Here is a 17,523-nt window from a genome sequence, read left to right as displayed (position 1 = left end):
ACAATCCAGAGGGAAGGATTCAAACCCAGGTTTCCGGGAAGTCAGCAAATACTTGTTTTTTCTGCACACGCTGCGAGCTGCTGACACATCTGCAGGATGGGAGGGCGTGGCTCCTGAGTACTGAGAAGGACCTCGAATTCTTCCCTGGTAATGACAGAGCACCTTTATCAGGGGGCCTTGGCACTGCTCCTCTGGATTCTTCCTAAATCATGAGGTTTGAATTACAACTTGCTAAGGGAGTGGGATGCAAATTCATCCCAGCTTTGTTAGCTAAAGGGCCTGAGTATGTGACCTTGGGCATGGACATGTTTGAAGTCCAGAACACATGGGTTGGAGGAGTGGAAAGTGGGCCTCAGACAGGCTCCCCTCACACCTTGGAGTCAGACATGTCCGTGGGCAACTGGCAAGCCCTGGCCTCTAAAAAGACTCACACCCCATTACATTCTGCCATTGCCAATGTAGGGGGTGGGTGGGCTTGGTTTGGTTTCCAGGAAGGAAAGAGAATAAATACAAAAGCAATTGTATTAGAGAAGACTGGGTGGGGTGGAGAGACATGGGGAAGTCAGAGCATTTTATCCAGTTGGCTCTCAAGTACATAAAATCTGTAGCAGGACTGCTGGAGGGATAAAAGTAATGACCTTGTCAAGGAAAACCATGGACATCTTTATTGAGCTATAATTTACATTCCACACAATTCATGCATTTCAAGTGTACAATTTGATGATTTTGATTTATTCACAAGTTGTGGAATTTCAACAGTCAATTTTAGAACATTTTCATCACCCCAAAAAGAAACCCTGCATCTCCTAGCTCCAATTCCCCCACTCCCCAAGCTATAGCAAACCACTAAGCTACTTTCTGTCTCTATAGATTTGCCTGTTCTGCACATTTCATATAAATGAAAACATACAACATGTAGACTTTTGTGACTGGATTCTTTCACTTAGCGTCATGTTTTTAAGGTTCATCCATGTTGTAGCACGTATCAGTACTGCATTCCTTTTATGGCTGGATAATAGTCCATTGTATGAATATACTAAATTTTGTTTATCCAATCATCTTTTGATGGACATTTGGGTTTCACACCTTTTGGCTATCATGAATAATGCTTTTATACATTCATATGCAAATTTTTGCACAGACATATGTTTTCATTTCTCTTGAGTATATACTTAGGAGTGAAATTGTTAGGTTATATGGTAACTCTATTTTTAACATTTTGAGGAACGGCCAGAATGTTTTTCATAACAGCTGCACATTTTGCATTCCCATCAGCAATGCATGAGGGTTCTAATTTTGCCAATATTTGCTATTATCTGACTTTTTGATTGCAGCCATCCTAGTAGGTATGAAGTGGTATCTTATTATGGTTTTGATGTACATTTCTCTGATGGCTAATGTTGAGTATCTTTTCGTATGCTTATTGGCCATTTGTATATCCTTTTGGAGAAATGACTAGTCAGAGCCTTTGCCCATTTTTTAACTGGGTTATTTGTCTTTTTATTATGCAGTTGCAATAGTTCTTTATATATTCTAGATACAAGTCCCTTATAAAATATTTGCAGAAAAGTTTCTGCCACTCTATGTGTTGATATTTCAGTTTAATAATGGTGTCCTTTGAAGCACAAAAGTTTTTAATTTTGATGAATTCGAATTTATGTTTTTTTTCTTTTGTTGCTCATGCTTTTGGTGTCGTATCTAAGACTCCTTTGCCAAATGCCAGGTTGTGGAGCTTTATGCCTATGTTTTCTTCTAAGACTTCAGTAGTTTTAGCTTACATTAGGTCTTTGATGCATTTTGATTTAAAAACCACAGACATGTTTCACAATAATGAGATATTTGGAAAGAGTGTGCAGGACAACTTACCAACGACCGAACTGTGGTCTTCAACAAATTTATCTACTTAACATATTCTTTTCTGTGTGCTCATTTATTTACACACACATATAATAATAGCAATACAACAATAATAGCTTTTGTGGCCACATGTTAAGTAGTGACTAATGCAGGGCAGAACAATAACGAAACATTGCATGTAGCTAACAGTGGATTTTGCGCTTTCTTGAAGCAACCTCTCCTTAAAGATCAAAGAGAGCTGCCAGATTTTTGACGAACAGCATTAAAAAAAAAAAATGAAAGAGAATATACAAGCCACATTTTCTCTCTAACTTCTCTCTAACTGGAATCCCAGCATAAAGAGGGCTTGGATCAGCTTCTGTCAACAGATTTGAGACGTTGTCTCTTGCAGAAGCATCCAATTTACTCAGTTGGGGAGGGCCGGTAGAGATGCTGGTGCTTGGCAACCAGGAAATATAAGGCTCAAGTCACTCCCATCGTCCCTCACCCACATTTTCCATGGCACCTGAGAGAAGTAGAGAGATTCAAAGTTGACCAGAGGACCAGCTCCATTATTTGGGGGCAAAATGAAAATTCACAGAAACCTCTTGTTCAAAAAGCCGAAGAAGGGTCACTAAAGGTACAAAAATAAAGATTTTTTTCTTTCTTTTGCACTCTCTCTCTCTCTCTCTCGTCCCGTCTTGGTGTTTTTAGTTTGTTACTTATTGTCCTGCTCCTTTAGGTGTGGGGAGCCTCACGGCCCGAGTGCAGACCTCACAGGTCAGTTCTCCCACCTGGCAGCTGCTGGGTGGACACACTATGTCCCATCCAGGGTTGGGGACATGAAGCCCAACATTTTTCTTCTCCATGGGCTGGCCGCCTCAACCCAGAGAGCATGGGAGACCCAGAGCATCAGTCCACACCGGTACCTGGACTGGGGTAAGAGAGAGGCTTTCCCCTCCCAGTCGCCCACTGACACGCCATGGTGCTGCCAGCCTGGGGTGTGGGCAGCCAGTGCCACGCCTCACCCCAAGATGCCATGGGCACATGCACCTGACCCCAACCCTCCCCACACCTGTCTCCACTGGGGGCAGAGTGCAGCAGCAGCTGTCACCTGGTAGAAGTGGGAAAGATGCTGGGAGCAGGGGACTGGATGGCCAAAAACCCACCCTTGGAGATGGGACCTTATGTGCGCTGAGGTGTCAAGCCCAGTACATGCTGTGTTGCCCAGAGGACTTCACTTATAAAACGCATTCAAAGATACAATTATGAAGATTCCTGGAGACCAATCAGTAACGGCAGAGCATTAAACCCCAAGTGCGGGGCCCCTCCGAGGGCAGGGTCCTGTGGACTGCATTGGTTGCCCACCTAAAGGCCAGTCTGGGTGTCCTGTGAGATTAGCTGGGAGACAGGGCTGAGGGACCAGTTCAGAGGCTGCCTGATGGGGCACGGGGACACACTCCAGCCCTGTCAGTGGCGAGGAAGGTCACTACTAGATGCTCCTGAGATGGCTCGTTTCAGGGAGCTGCGTGGCCAATAGCCAACCCCGCAGATACCAAGGAAGCATCTTAGGATGAGGAAGGAGGTGGGATCAAGGAATGTCTCACCCCACCAGAGACGGGCAGCGGGCCTGGAAAGTGAGCCCTCGATGCTCCTGCCCTCCACTGGAAGTCAGAGAGGATGGATGAGGACTCAGTGCTATTATATTTATTGATTTCAAATCCAATTAAAAAGCTTTGCTCTAAGTAAATTTCATTATGGAGAGTAAAACGGCTCCATTTGATTTTACAGTTGACACCTGTGTACTGTTGCAACCGCAGTGCTGTACCCTCCCCACCGGCACTTTCCAGAGCTCACCCCAGGCCAGGAAGGTGCTAAGCCTCTTGCACGGTCACATTGAATTGCCATAACAACCGCACGCGGCAAGTACGGCTTCATCGCCACTTTTAGGAAGAGGAAATCAAGACTCAGGGAGGTGGAAGAGCTTGGCTGAGGTCATGAGGTGTGCAATGAAAACCTGGTAGAGCTAGAATCAGACTTTGATTGCTCTCACCCTACTCCCACTCCCACCCTCAACTTGTACCCTAATCCTCTTTTTAGTCCTAACAGTTTTTGTATGTTACATCCACTTCTGTAGGTAAACATTTTGAGAATGTACCAAAAGAAGAGGAAGTTGTTAGGGTGATAGCTCAGAGATGTGTCTGAGGGGCAGCTGGGGAAAAGGGACCCTGACGAAGGGACCCTGATGAATGGAAGGACAGAGACAAGGAAGGCTGTGATGTCCAAGAAAGGAGTCATGCCCCTCTTGTGTAAGAAGCGAATCATGAAGAACCTCCTGACCTGAGTTCAAGGATTTGTCAGGAGATGGGGGTAAACTCTCGGGGGCACGGGTGGGGTTCCTGGCCATCACGTCAGCAGCCGGCAGAGAGCTCTCCTCTAAACAGCTATGGGTCACAGGCCTTCAAAAATCTGATAAAAGCAATTAACACACTCTTTCTAAAAAGGAGTACTATTATAATTCTGTGCATAATTCAAGAGGTTCACACACATCTTATACAAACCAATCTCAGATTTTTCTGCACATCTGGAGGAACAGAGGGAGCACAGATGCACCTGCACCAGCTAACATGAGAGCAAAGAGACCCACAGGCAGCAAGTCTTCCATCTGGGACAGTACCATCTGAGAAGCATATTTCTTGCTAGGGTGACAGAGGGGTGGAGGGGACTTTGCAGAGCCAAGAGCCTGCACAGGGGACATGGGGCTTTTGACTTCCCCGTAGAACTGGGTGAGGCCTCCCCTGTGGCCCCAGACACTGACTTTTCTCAAGACATCAGCACCTACAGAGAAAGAATTGTATATAGTGGCCAAAGTAACACTAGAGGATTTTTCTCTTCTCTTCTAAATATGTTTGTTTTTAAATGATAAGAGACCTGACTCCCCTCCCTGTGTGACAAAACCTTACACGCCGCTCTGATCTAGCTTCTTCCCATATGTGTCTGGGACGGCCTGCCATGGGTAAAACTCTCTGGGAAGCAGGCTCTGAGTCTGAGATTTGTCTACAGGAAATATTTTGGGAGTGCTATCCAGAATGACACGTGTGAAGAGTTATGGAAGCAGGCTTGGGCAGAGAGAGAAGTTGGGCCATGAGGCAGTTCTAACACATGCCTCAGCCATGCACGGGAAACATGGCACAGCCAACATGACCCTGTGGAAGAGCCCTGAGGTGGCTGAGGGGACCGGGCCTTTGCATCCCTGCACTGACCAGCCATTGAATGTGGGTCTGCTCTAGGAGCAGTGGTGACCACCACCTGAGTTTCCGGCTGTCGGTAGGGGGAATAGGGACTTGGTCGTGAAGGGGTGGGGGGCTCTGGGTGCACCACAGCCTTTGCTACAAAACCGCTCAAATGTGGCACTCTGACCTGGAAAAGTAACCATTTAATTCAGCCTGTGAGGACCAATATACAAAGGCTATGCTCATGTTTTCACTCCTCTTAGTGACCAAGAAGCTGCCACTACTGACTGATACTACTGTAGAACTTTCTAGAACTTCTGTTGTAATTCCACCTGCCCCCAGACAGGGGCAATCCAGAATAAAGGGAAGACAGTGCCAGAGTCATGTCAGCGGGATTGTTCTCACTCTGGATTCACTATGGGAATAAGAGTCCCCCATGCTGTTCTGCTCAGGCCATTGGGAGTTGGAAAAAGCAGACGGAAGCAAGGCCAGATCCCCTGTAGACGATCAGCAAGCAGCAGCCTTTCTTTTGAGGCTTAGCCAGTGAGCGGGAGCCAGACAGGGGACTGGCTAATGTCTGGGCTTAGTCTGTCTGGAGGAAGGACCAGGAAGGCTAGACACAGCCAGGCTCTTTTTGGCAGCGATGCAGGTACAGAAATCTGACTTCTCAGGGTACCTGGAACTGTCTGAGCACAAGGGATTGAATCAAAATAAACAAGCTCTTAAGATACTGATGATAATAACAATAATGGTGGTGATGATGATGAAGATGACATAGCTAACATGTATTTTGGAGCTTCTTGGTGCCAGGGTCTAGGCTAAGTAGTTTGCATGAACTATCTCCACAAATCCTTTTTATAAACCTCTAAGGTAGGTACTATTTTTATCCCTTGTACAGATGAGAAAACTTACTGTGAGAAGGCTGGGTAAGTTGCTCAAGTTACATTGCTAGTAAGCGGTGAACCATTATTTAAACCTGGCCAGTCTTACACTAGACCCCACACTCGTCCCCAAGCCTTCTGTTTCTCGTTAAACGGTGCCATCCTTCACCCAGTTGCTCAGGCCACAACCCCTAGGAGTCATCCTTTAGTTCTTTTATTTGTAAATGTCCTATAACTAAATGAAATTTTAATAGTCTCATAAACTTTACCTTGAAAATTTCTCCTCAGCCTGGCCACTTAGGCTTTATCTCCCGACCTACTGCTGTATCAGTGAGAACGAGCTAGGCTATGCCTCAGTGACAAACAGACCCTAACTCTCGGTGGCTTAAAATAGCAACAGTTCCCTTGCTCTTGCTCCACATGCGTTGCTCTCCTCAACGGGGCTCTCCTCCATATTAGCCTCGCTCAGGGAGTCAGATTGACAGAGTTTCTAGAATTCGGAACGTTGTCAAGGGATGGCAAAGAAAGGGCAAGGTGTGTGCAAGCTCTTAGAGGTGTCTACTTCTCCCGTTTTATTGGTTGAAGCAAACCACGTGTCCATGCCTAATTTCACAGGGGTGGGAAGTGCCATTCTTCCATAGACCCAGGGGGAGCCCTAGAGACACAGGAGAGCAGCAGCATCACTGCCGCAGTCCCTGTAGATCCGATCTCCACGCTCTCTTGCACAGAGAACTTTAACAGCCTCAAACCAGTCCCCTACTTCTGCTCTTGCCCTCCAAACCCTTCTCTGTGTGATGGAGAGAATGACCTAAAATATAAATCAGATCACTTTCCTCTCAAGTTTGAAGTCCTAAATAGCTTCCACCACATTAATAATAAAAGTCAAAGTCCTCAACCTGGCCTACAAGGCTCCAAAACAAGGCTCAGCAAACGACAGTCCTCTGGCCACTGCCTGTCTTTGTCAATAAAGTTTTATTGGCACACAGCCACACCTATTCACTTACATATTGCCTGTGGCTGCTTTCATGATACAACAGCAGAGTTGAGTAGACATGACAGAGATTGTATGGCCACAAAGCTTAAATATCTAACTGGCCCGGTACAGAGACAGCTTGTTGACTCCTGCCCTGAAAGACCTGGATTTTGCCTCCTCCCAAGACCTCATCTCCTCTCACTCCCTGTTACTGGCTTCCTCCAGCCATACTGGACTGCCTATTGTTCCCCAAACTGCCCAGCTCCCTCCCACCTCAGGACAACTGCACATTCCATCCTCCTGCCCAGAAGCCGCTTCCCTCACTTTTTAACACTGCTCATTCTGGGAAAGAATGTCTGGTTTCTTCTCTACAGGCCCCCCTACAATAGCAACCCCTCAATCTTGTCACTCTTCAATCCGTTCTTTGTTGCATTCCTCTCCACTTGACATGGCGCTGCAGATTTTATTCATTTATGTATTTCCCATCTTCTTCCATATTCAGGTCTGTGAGGTCCTGAAGTTTTGGGTTGAGAGGGCTGGAGTTGTCTCAGTATCCTGGATAGTCTTCTCTTACCATCTGTGCCTTCTGAGTCTCTAATTCTAAGTTTACCAGTACCCTCCTGGGGAGGGGATTTTTAATTTTTGGCCTCCACTCTAAAGAGAGTATAGTTCCATGAGATTTTCAAGATCGTTTTATGTCTGAAGATTTTAATTTTTGCATTTGAGAATCAAGGACAATGGTGGTATTATGATGCCTTTTTAAAAACACATCAAGCAAATTCCGGTCATCTCTGGGAGGCAAACTTTGAACATCTCTGCAGTCCCCAGGGAGAAAAATCTTCAGTAACTTTGAAGCCAAATATGATTTCTGAAAAGGAAGTTACAGTCAATTGAAAACTCTCAGTGGAGCGTGAAGAGCAGAGGGTTCCCTGTGGTGGAGCCGCAGCTGGTTCTGCCCAAGCTAGACGTGCCCTTCCCGGCTGGAGGGAGACCGCACAGGCGACATGGTGGGCAGGCTGGAGCAGGACGGGCCTCGGACCCAAGCGTGTGCTCAGAGACCAGCTCAGAACACGGAAATATTCCTTCCTCATCCTTGTTGTAGGCTTGGCCATTTCCAAATGAATTTAGGTGATTAAGGCAGAGAAAACAGAATAAAAGCAAAGTGACACTGCCTCACCTTCTTCTTCGCAGAGATGATCTGGAATATATGAGAATCAGCTGAGGCTACCGATGGTTGGATGAGTGTCTGTGGGACAAGGTGGTCCACAAAGAACCCCTGGCCCAATCTTCCTGGTCAGAGCTCCCTGACTCCACCGTTTCCTGCTTGGCTGCATGCAAGGAGATGCAGGGGTGCCCAGAGGTCCAGTTGCTTCCCTGGGCTTCCTGCTGCATTCACATGACCTTCTGCCACCCACACCCTTGGCTGCTTGCTCAGGTGCTCCGGACCATTCCCTGGAGTACCCTGTGCTCTGCCCTGCCTCATCCCAAGTGGGCCCCCTCTCCTCCTATTGGTCAATAAAGTCCAAGCTTAGCTGAGCATTCCAGGCCATTTACAGTCTGTGTCCAAGATCATCTCCTCTTTCTCTCTGACGTCAACTTACCCTGTGTTTATCCAATTTGACATCCAGCTGTTTCTCAAAGAGTCTGGTACTGTCCTGCTCCCTGCTTTGGTTCATGCTCTTCCAAATTCGCTGGTGTCTCCTACTTCTGCCTGCAGGAATGTACTTATCCTCCAAGGCCTTTATTCCAAGTCACCTCCCCCATGCATTCTGTCTTCTCCCTTGGAGCCCCACCATGGGTATCTACGCCTCTACCATGTCTGGCTGAAGCTACGCGAACCTTCTCCCTTCCATGGGGCTCCACAGGAACAGAGCATGGCTTGTTCATCTTCATTCCATTTCCCTTTGCCACCCCCCGACCACGGGGCCTGGTGCAGATGGTGGGTTAGAGGGTATTTATCAAATGAATAAATGCTCTAACAACAGGGACTGGTGATTTAATTTACACTGGTTTTGTGTGTGGCTTTCCCAGAAAGCTTGGCATCTCTAAGGTAGGGGGTGAGGATGGCATAGAACAAGGTGCAGTGGAAGGGTAGGAAACCTAAGCCAGAGAAGGCACATGGGCCATGGCTCCTTTGTAAGTCTGGCTGATGGACTGGGGTGAGTGATTGGGGTAACTGATGATCAGGGTTGTCCCTGAGCCCTGTGCAGGGAGACTGAGAAGTTTTACCTGGCCTGCTCCAGGGCTGATTGAGGTGTGATGTCTGCTGTAATCCCAGTGGAACACACATGAGCATTCACAACTCTGTCAAAGGTGTGAGTCTCAGAGAAAAGAGAGAAAGGCAAATGTCAGCTTCAGGGATCAGATGAGCTAGGCCTTTGGAGGAGGTAGGAGCATCTGTCCAGGCCTTGACGGTTCTCCTTTGGTGCCCTCTGATGCCCTAAGGTGTCCCTCCAGTTGGGCTGAGCAACTCTCACCATGGCTGTGTATGGGAAGCCCATCCTTGCACCCGTGCGATCGTGAAGCAAAGCCCTCACCCCATACAGCCTCCTTTCTGTGTCCTGTTGACCCTCGGCCATGCCCACTGTGCTTTCAGCCACACACAAACCTCAGACCTAGACACACTCAGGGATCCTCCCCTCTCTACAGCCCTCTCTCTTAAAGGTCTAGAAACCTCCACAGGCACCATGCTACAGTCAGTCATCTGTGAACTCCTGGAAAGTTCACTTGGACAAGGTTCTGACAAGGGCTGGGGTTGGCAGGTGGCCTGGTCCCTGTCCCGGGTTCTGGCTAACGCTTCACCAATCATCTTGCCCACCCATGTTCTACAGAAAGGCCCAGCAGGTCCCTGGATACACTCAAACGCTGCTCCCCTCCAGTGGCTGAGCAGAAAAACAGCTCCATCCTAGAGGTCCTTCTGGACTCCAGGAGCTGCTGTGCAGAGGGAAGAAAAGCACTGTCACTGAAATCATGATGGAGACGGGGAGCATAGAAAACAAAGGGTTGAAGAATCAGATGAAGGGGAGGTGCCACAACAACGAGGTGTGGAGGGGAGTAGACCAGGGCAGGTGGACCCACTGCCCCCACTGGATGGGTTTAAAATCATCTACTTCCCAGCAGTGGAAGGCCCAGAGGCCAGTGCTACCCCCAGGCCACGTCCATAATGCGGAAGGAAGGCAAGGAGAAGAAAGGGGACTGAGAGAGCCAGGTGTAGGTGAGAGGGGACAGAAAATCTCTGCATGGAGCGTCACAACATGAAAGTTCAGGCACTCCCCTTTTCTATTAGCAAAGTCACATTTGTTCCTGTGTACTTGGGGGAAGGTCAGGATGGGGGCAGGTGTGATGCAGCCATGGTGGAAGAGTCCTCATGGTTCCCATAGATACAGAGTGGAACCCAGCCTTTGTCTCCAAGCCCACCTCATGGCCACATCCTAGAATAGCCCAGGGTCCTCCTAGGTCTACCACAGCCCACACGGATGCCATCCTGGTGAGTGCCTCTCTTTGGCTGCCAGTCCCAGCTCTGCTCAGTTCACATCCTTATCGCTTTTCTCACCACCTTTCATAAGAACTTCCTCTGCCATTTTTCTCCACCAATGTACCTTCCACATGGCTGCCTGAAAAGTCTCTCACAGTGGAAATCTGCCCACACATCTCCTCCCGTGCACATGCTGTGCCCTCTTTCTGGGATACCCTTCCCTACCCCTACCTTGGACAAGGGCAGGAGTGATGGGGCCGAGGTTTGGATATCCAGGAAAGACTTGGGGCTGGATCCTGTTGGCTGGCGATTCTCAAACTTGCTCATGTGACAAAGCTCCTGGAAGACATGGACCCATTTCACAGAATACCACAGACCACTGATAGATATCATTCCATCGTAACCACAGGTAGGCGTGTATTAGATTCAAAGATAGTCCTCTTTTATACAGGACTGTCATACTCCTCAGGTACATGCAGTTCTTGGCACATATATAAGGTGTTTTTATTAAAACACATTTCCAAGTTTTTCATATCACGTGCATTTTCCATTTGCTCAATACTTTTCTAATCTGGGTTCTAACTGGGTTTTCTAATCTCACTGGGTTAATAAATTGTAGCACGTAGTTGTATAAATCTCATCACCTTGATAAGCTCTGAATTTCTTTTCCTGAAAGGTAAGGTTAACAACAGTTTCACAAGGATTCAGTAAATTAACCCCCCAGTGCACACTGGAGGTGCCCAGGACATGCCAGCAGCTTTTTCTTTGTCTCCTTTTCCACAGGCCCCTCTGCTTGACATGCACTGTGACCCACAGTCCCGGCTGGGACCCTGGTCTGTTTCCGTAGTACATATTTAATGTTTTTTCCTGCCCAGTATCCACTTCCCTTCCTCACCCCCAATATCTTTGTGCGGAATTCTCTTCATCCTGGGTGGAGGATTGAAGAAGTTTAATGCAAACAGCTGGCTTCCCATGAGGGCAACAGTGTTGTTTTCTGAATGCTGCCAGGTGGGTCTGTGGAGGGAGCCAGGTTTATTCCCTAATTTGTCACCATTATAAAGTTCTCAGATTTTTTTTTTCTCCACATGAGAGAAAGTTGTGGGAACGGCTGGGACCCAGGAAGCCCCATGGATGTTTGTCACAGATGTCACCTTGACCCATCAGGGAAGTTCTGGAGGTAAGTGATCAAGAACCCCTGGGGTCTCACAGGTCACCGGGAGGCAGACAGGTTAAGGGTCTAGAAAGTTTTGCATAGAAGGGCTTATTTTGGTTCCTGTGGGGCTGGGCTTTCTGACATCACACAGGGAGGAAGTTCACTTCTGCCACCCAAGGGGCAACATGACCGCTCTTATCAGCACTGAAGAGCCATCAGAAGCCACATGCAGAGATCCTCAGCAGAAGTCCAGGGTGTGCTGGGGCCAGGGGAGCTGCAGCCACGGGAAGGGGAGAGAGAAGTGGAGATGGCCCGGGAGCCTCAGTGCCCATCCGCCCGCACGCCAGGCACATCTGTCTGGTTCTACTAGGTATGTCTCAGATCCTCTATTTCTTCCTCTAGTAAGTGGCCACAATACTTGCCTCTTAAGAGTGTCATGGAGGTTAAATGAAATCATGTATCAGAAATGCCTGGGACATTGCGGGCACTTGATAAGTGTGGCCCCCCTCCCTCTGCGGCAGATAGCATCACCAGAAGAGAGAGGAGGGTTCCAGCATGGAGCAAGTTCATGACATCCGCTAGGAGCAGGGGACAGAAATTATAGCAAGGAGAAAAAGCATTTGTGAAAAGGTTGGTAATGAGGGTGGGGAAGTCCAGGAGTAGAATAACGGGACCTGAACCACAAGGTGAGGACCACAGACACAGGACTCAAGACCAAGCCTGAGTACCTGGAACCCCCTGGCCCTCGTGCGCCTAGTCCCTGACGCTGATGGCTGTGCGTGCAGGTGGCTGAGTGTGGAGGTACCATGTGGATGTAGATGGGTGGATGTGTGGAGATTGCTAGTCACAACTAACTTGTGTCAGAAAACTCTTTTCCTGATTAGTTGTTTCTGTTGAACTTAACTGCCCAGAAAATCGAATTTTGAAGTTTATCCAAGACATGATTATGTTCTTTTCATATAATCTCTTTTTCTGAGAGTCCCCGTGAAAGAAGGCTAATTGGATGCTGTTTGTTTGCAGTAAGAATACTCAAGACCAGGTGGAGCCAGTGGCCTTGTGCTCCGTGGCATGGGGCCAAGGCCAGGACAGCGGCCCTGATTGGATCTGCCTGGGCCTGGCCTGCCCAGGGAGAGAGGGCACTGGTGATGGGCTGCCCCGCCCAGGACCAAACAAGTTAGGAGGACGGAGGAGGCTGGCCTGTCCCCTCCTCTCACTCATACTCTGCCCTCCTCTTGGGAGCCAGGAGCCTGCCCTCAATCAAATTGTGGCCTTGCTCTCAATTTCCGTTTCCCTTTCTGACAACACAGGCCAGCCTCCCAGAAGAAGAAAGATGAGTTTCTAATGTAAAACAGAATCTGTTTGAACCAAGCTCGGAATGGTTTCCTGACTTTCATCAGGAAGGGGAAGGACTTCCACATCAGGGGACCAGAGGTGGTGGCAGGCATGGAGGTGTGCAGGGGAGGTATCCTCAGGTTGGACAGGAAGGCTTGGGAGGGAGCCCTGGGCATCAGGGCGGGCCTGCCAGGGGGAGAGTCAGGAGGATGGAGGCCTTCTATCGCTGTCCTGGCCCCCATCGTTCAACCCCCTTTCATTCTGCCACGACCCCCCTGACCTGCTAAAATTGAATGGTGGTTCTGGTGGGCTCCAGCACCCCATCCTAACAGGCACTGTCATTCAGTCCTCAGGGCAGGCAGTGGGGGCCCAAGGAAGAGGCAGCTGCCCTCCACCTTCTCGAGGGCCGGTCCCAACCCAGGATGTTAGGAGAGAAAAAGGCTGCAAAGGGAAGAGACTAAAATAAAGGGGGACAGAAATCTGCCACAAGCAATCCCCAGCTTCTCTCAGCCTCACCCTGGAGAGGAGACCTCTTGCTGGGAGAGAAGCAGGAAAGGAGACCCAGAGGGCACATTCTCCAACAAGAAGGACCGACTTGGCCAAAGTGATAACCAAAACCTCAAGGGCTAAGTTCCCCTGGGAGAGCAGGGAGAAGACACTGGGAAAGTTACCAAATGGGTTTCCTCTCCTTCTGTGCGCTCTTCACATGGGCCCACACAGCCCTGCCCGTTTCCCCCTCTTGTCTCTGGAAGTTGTGAGGTGGCCACTGGAGAGAGACGGGCGAAGCTGAGGGTAAAACCCACACCCCACGTGGCTCCCCTGGACTTCAGCAAAGCCCTCGTTGAACTGGGGGTGGGGGGAAGCTCAAGGGTTTCCTCAGGCTGCAAGAGGTGTGGTAAATCCAGGCTCATGAGCCACAACAAAACTACAAAAGAAAGCGACAGGCCCAGCTCACCCTGTGAAGGCTGCACGCTGGCCCAGCTATGCCTTTCCCCTGGTAAGTCTGCAGAAAATCCAGCCCCTCCAACTGTAGCTCAATGGGGAAGAAAGCAGACCTCAAACTGCACGGGAAAATCATCAGGGAGATTTATCCGTACTGTATCAGAAAAAATAGAGTACCTAGACAAAGCCATTCACGTGAAGCCTGGGCGGGATTTAACAAACAGCCAGGCGTCTATGCAAACACACTGTAGCAAGAAAGATAAAGATGGAAGGAGAAAAGGAAGGAAGGAAAGAAGGGAGGGAGGGGATAGAGCTTGGAAAAGTTAGATGAAAAAGATATTCTGAAAGAAAATGTAATCCAGGAAAGCAATTCCTTTAGGCACTTATATTTGTGTATTGAACATTCCCCATGTACCAGGCCCTGTTCTATCACTCAAACATGCGTTAGCTCCCTTAATTCTTATAATACTTACATGGATTTAGATCTCATTATAAGCCACATTTTATTGATATAAGTCTTATTTTACAGAAGAGAAAAGAGACACATCGAGGGTAATTAACTTGCCCAAATGGCAAGTCCAGTATTCAAAATCATGAAAATCTAGATAAAATACTTGATTGCAGAAAATCTAGATAAATAAATAAAGGTATAAAAGAAAAAATAATTCATAATTCTACTGCCAAGAAGCAACTACTTCTTCCTGTCATTTATCTTCTCTATTTTCAATTTATTTTTATAGTAGCTCTTGGTGTATTTTATTACAAAAATTTTTGGAGGAGAAAATTTAAAACTACCTAAAATCATATGATGTATCTCCCTTTAGATGCATGTATATTTACTTATACTCTTACTGGAAAGACAGAACAGAAGTGATATAGGATTCATACACACACACACACACACACACACACACACACACACCTGTGTTTTAAAGTACAGTTGCCCCCCCGCCTTGTAGAGGCAAGTTCCTTACCTGTGAATTCAACCAACACTGGATCAAAAATATTCAGAAAAAAAATACCAGAAAGTTCCAAAAAATCATGTTAAACATGTCTACCAGGGTAGGTACTGGTAGTTAGCAGTGAGCACCTGTGGTTTTATCCCTCTACTGTTTGTATTTAGTCTCTAAATGCCATCACTAACTTTTGTTGTCATTGCTTTTGTTTCAAGGAACTGTTCTTGGGTACTGAGTTTTCTTATATTTAAGAATATCTTCTTATTGCTGTTATAACTTAACAATTTGGAGGTCTATGCTCGTTTTGGGATATATTTATTTCCCTCAGCACTTTGTAGAAATTGCTCTACTGTCTTTTAACTGTTACTGTGGCTGTAATACATGATATACATAGCTTGGGTTTTTGTTTGTTTGTTTCTTGGATTGAAGTATTCTACCTTTATCCTTTATATTCTATTTCTTAACGAAGGCCTGTCTAGCTTGTCATCATTTTGTATTTTATATGATATGCACTTTTAATGTTCAGATTAACATTTTTCTTCAGGAAATTTTAAAAATTTATATCTTCAAATCCGTTTTTTTTCCCCTATATTATGATTCTCTGAGATATCAATTTTCCCTCTGTTGTATGGTCCTTATATATTATTTTCCATCTAACAATTTTTATCTGCTTCATGAAGGTTTTTCTTATATGACAGTAGTTTGACTTTTAGCTGGATGCACTGTCAAGTTCTGATTACTATTCTCAGAAACATTCCAAGAATATATTATGATATTGTATCCAAAAACCATGAAGAAAACTTTCTATGGAAAACTTCTCTGTGCCTTAGCAGAGAGCATGAAAGTATACACAGAAGTTAAAATAATATTATTATTATCCCCAGACTTCAAAATTATTATGTAATATACTCATGGTGACTATATATAATACCATATTACATATTTGAAAGTTGCTGAGAGAGTAGACCTTAAAGGTCCTCATCCCAAGAAAAAAATTTTGTGTGACTATGTATGGTAACCAATGCTAACTAGACTTATTGTGGTGATTATTTCACAATATATACAAATATTGAATCATTATATTGTATACCTGAAACTAATATAATGTTATATGTCAACTATACTTCAATAAAACAAATTTTAGAAGACTTACAAAAAAGAAAGCATATACAGAAATTTAAAAAATGTTATGTATTTTGATTCCCAAACTGCAAAATTTCTCATAAAACCTAAAAGAAAATGTAGAGAAAACTGCCGAGGACTTGGAACAATATAAGAAAGATGCAAATTTGTTAGAGAAGAGGTAAATGAACTGGAAAATGAAATGCAAGATAGTCAACATCCATCAGTTCCAGGAAGTAAGAACAGGGAATATGGAGAGGAGGAAATAATTAAAGACATAATAGAGGAGTGTTTCTATAGTCTAAAGTAAACAAATATCTTCACACTAAAAGGAGCTGCTGATTGCTAGGCAGGAAGGATGGGGAAGAGTGTAGGGAAAATCAGATCGCTTCTAGAAAGAACAAAGGAGCTACAATGGAAGAAGAATCGAATCGGACTTCTTGCCAGTATCACTACAAACTGGAATTAAAGGCAGAAAGGCCTTCAATGTCCTAAGGGAAAATCACTGTCTACTTATAACCCTGTCAATTAGATGTGAGAACAAAAGGCAGATATTTTCAGTCCTAGCAAAGATTCAGGAATTTTGCCTCCCATGTGTCCTTTCTGAAAAAAAAAAAAAAGAAGAAAAGAAAGACAATCAGATTCTCCAGACAAAACAAAAAGCTTGAAAGAAAAGTCATGGTACAAACATGAGACAAGCTAAAACTTGGCATAATTTTAAGCAACGAATGGCATTTAAAAAAGGGAATCTATTTGACCTTAAACCTTGGAATATTCTCAGTAGTACAGCAAAGATTCAGTGATCTAGGAAAACATTCTCGTCCCCATGTAGATGTTTCTCTAATAAAAATATCTGGCTGAACCACAGGAAATTGCCACATTTTGGGGAGGTAAAAGGAGATTGAATATAAGGAATTTCATATCGTTCATATGATTCAACTGAATACATAAAAGTTCTATTTGTTGGGTTTTGATTTTCAGGATCAACATAAAAAGAAAAGATGGAAGACATGATTGCAGTTTCAGAGCAAAACATAAATGATAAAAACTTGGAAAATATTAAAACCATGTTATGTTTAGGAGGTAGAAGGTTGAAGGAAGTAGAAAGAAGTTCAGGGGCACAAATTTACTTATTTAATGAGGAGTCCCGAGATGCTGATTATATTTCATGAATCAAGAAACAGAATGGATATTATAAGATAAAACATATATACATATATTAATGTTGAGAACTAAGATTTTCACTATAAGACAAAGGAGATATGGGGAGAAACTAAAATAAAAAATCCTATTCCCTTAAATTTGAATTGGAAATATCACTACAAATTCATAATTTTATGTGTAGGCACCTGTCCATCCATCCATCCATCCATCCATCCATCCTAGTTCTGTCTGATGAAATGGCAAAATGCCAGTACCAAGGAATCTATCTGGTGACCCAGATCTTGATTTCTCAATACTATTCCCCATGAAAATGAACCATCTTTGGATAAATGGCTGATTCCAGGTCTGAGGCAGGGAAAGTAGAAGATAAGCCTGGAACGTCTTGTTATATCAGTATGTAAAGAAGTGCTTGAAGCATAATGAAAATCAGTCAAAAGTATGCAGGAGTCAACTTTA

Source organism: Neophocaena asiaeorientalis, unplaced genomic scaffold (assembly GCF_003031525.2).
Source record: "Neophocaena asiaeorientalis asiaeorientalis breed wild unplaced genomic scaffold, Neophocaena_asiaeorientalis_V1.1 scaffold202, whole genome shotgun sequence".
NCBI classification, from domain to species: Eukaryota; Metazoa; Chordata; class Mammalia; order Artiodactyla; family Phocoenidae; genus Neophocaena; species Neophocaena asiaeorientalis.
The sequence above is the reverse complement of the archived record's forward strand: the minus strand, read 5'-3'. Positions refer to the sequence as shown.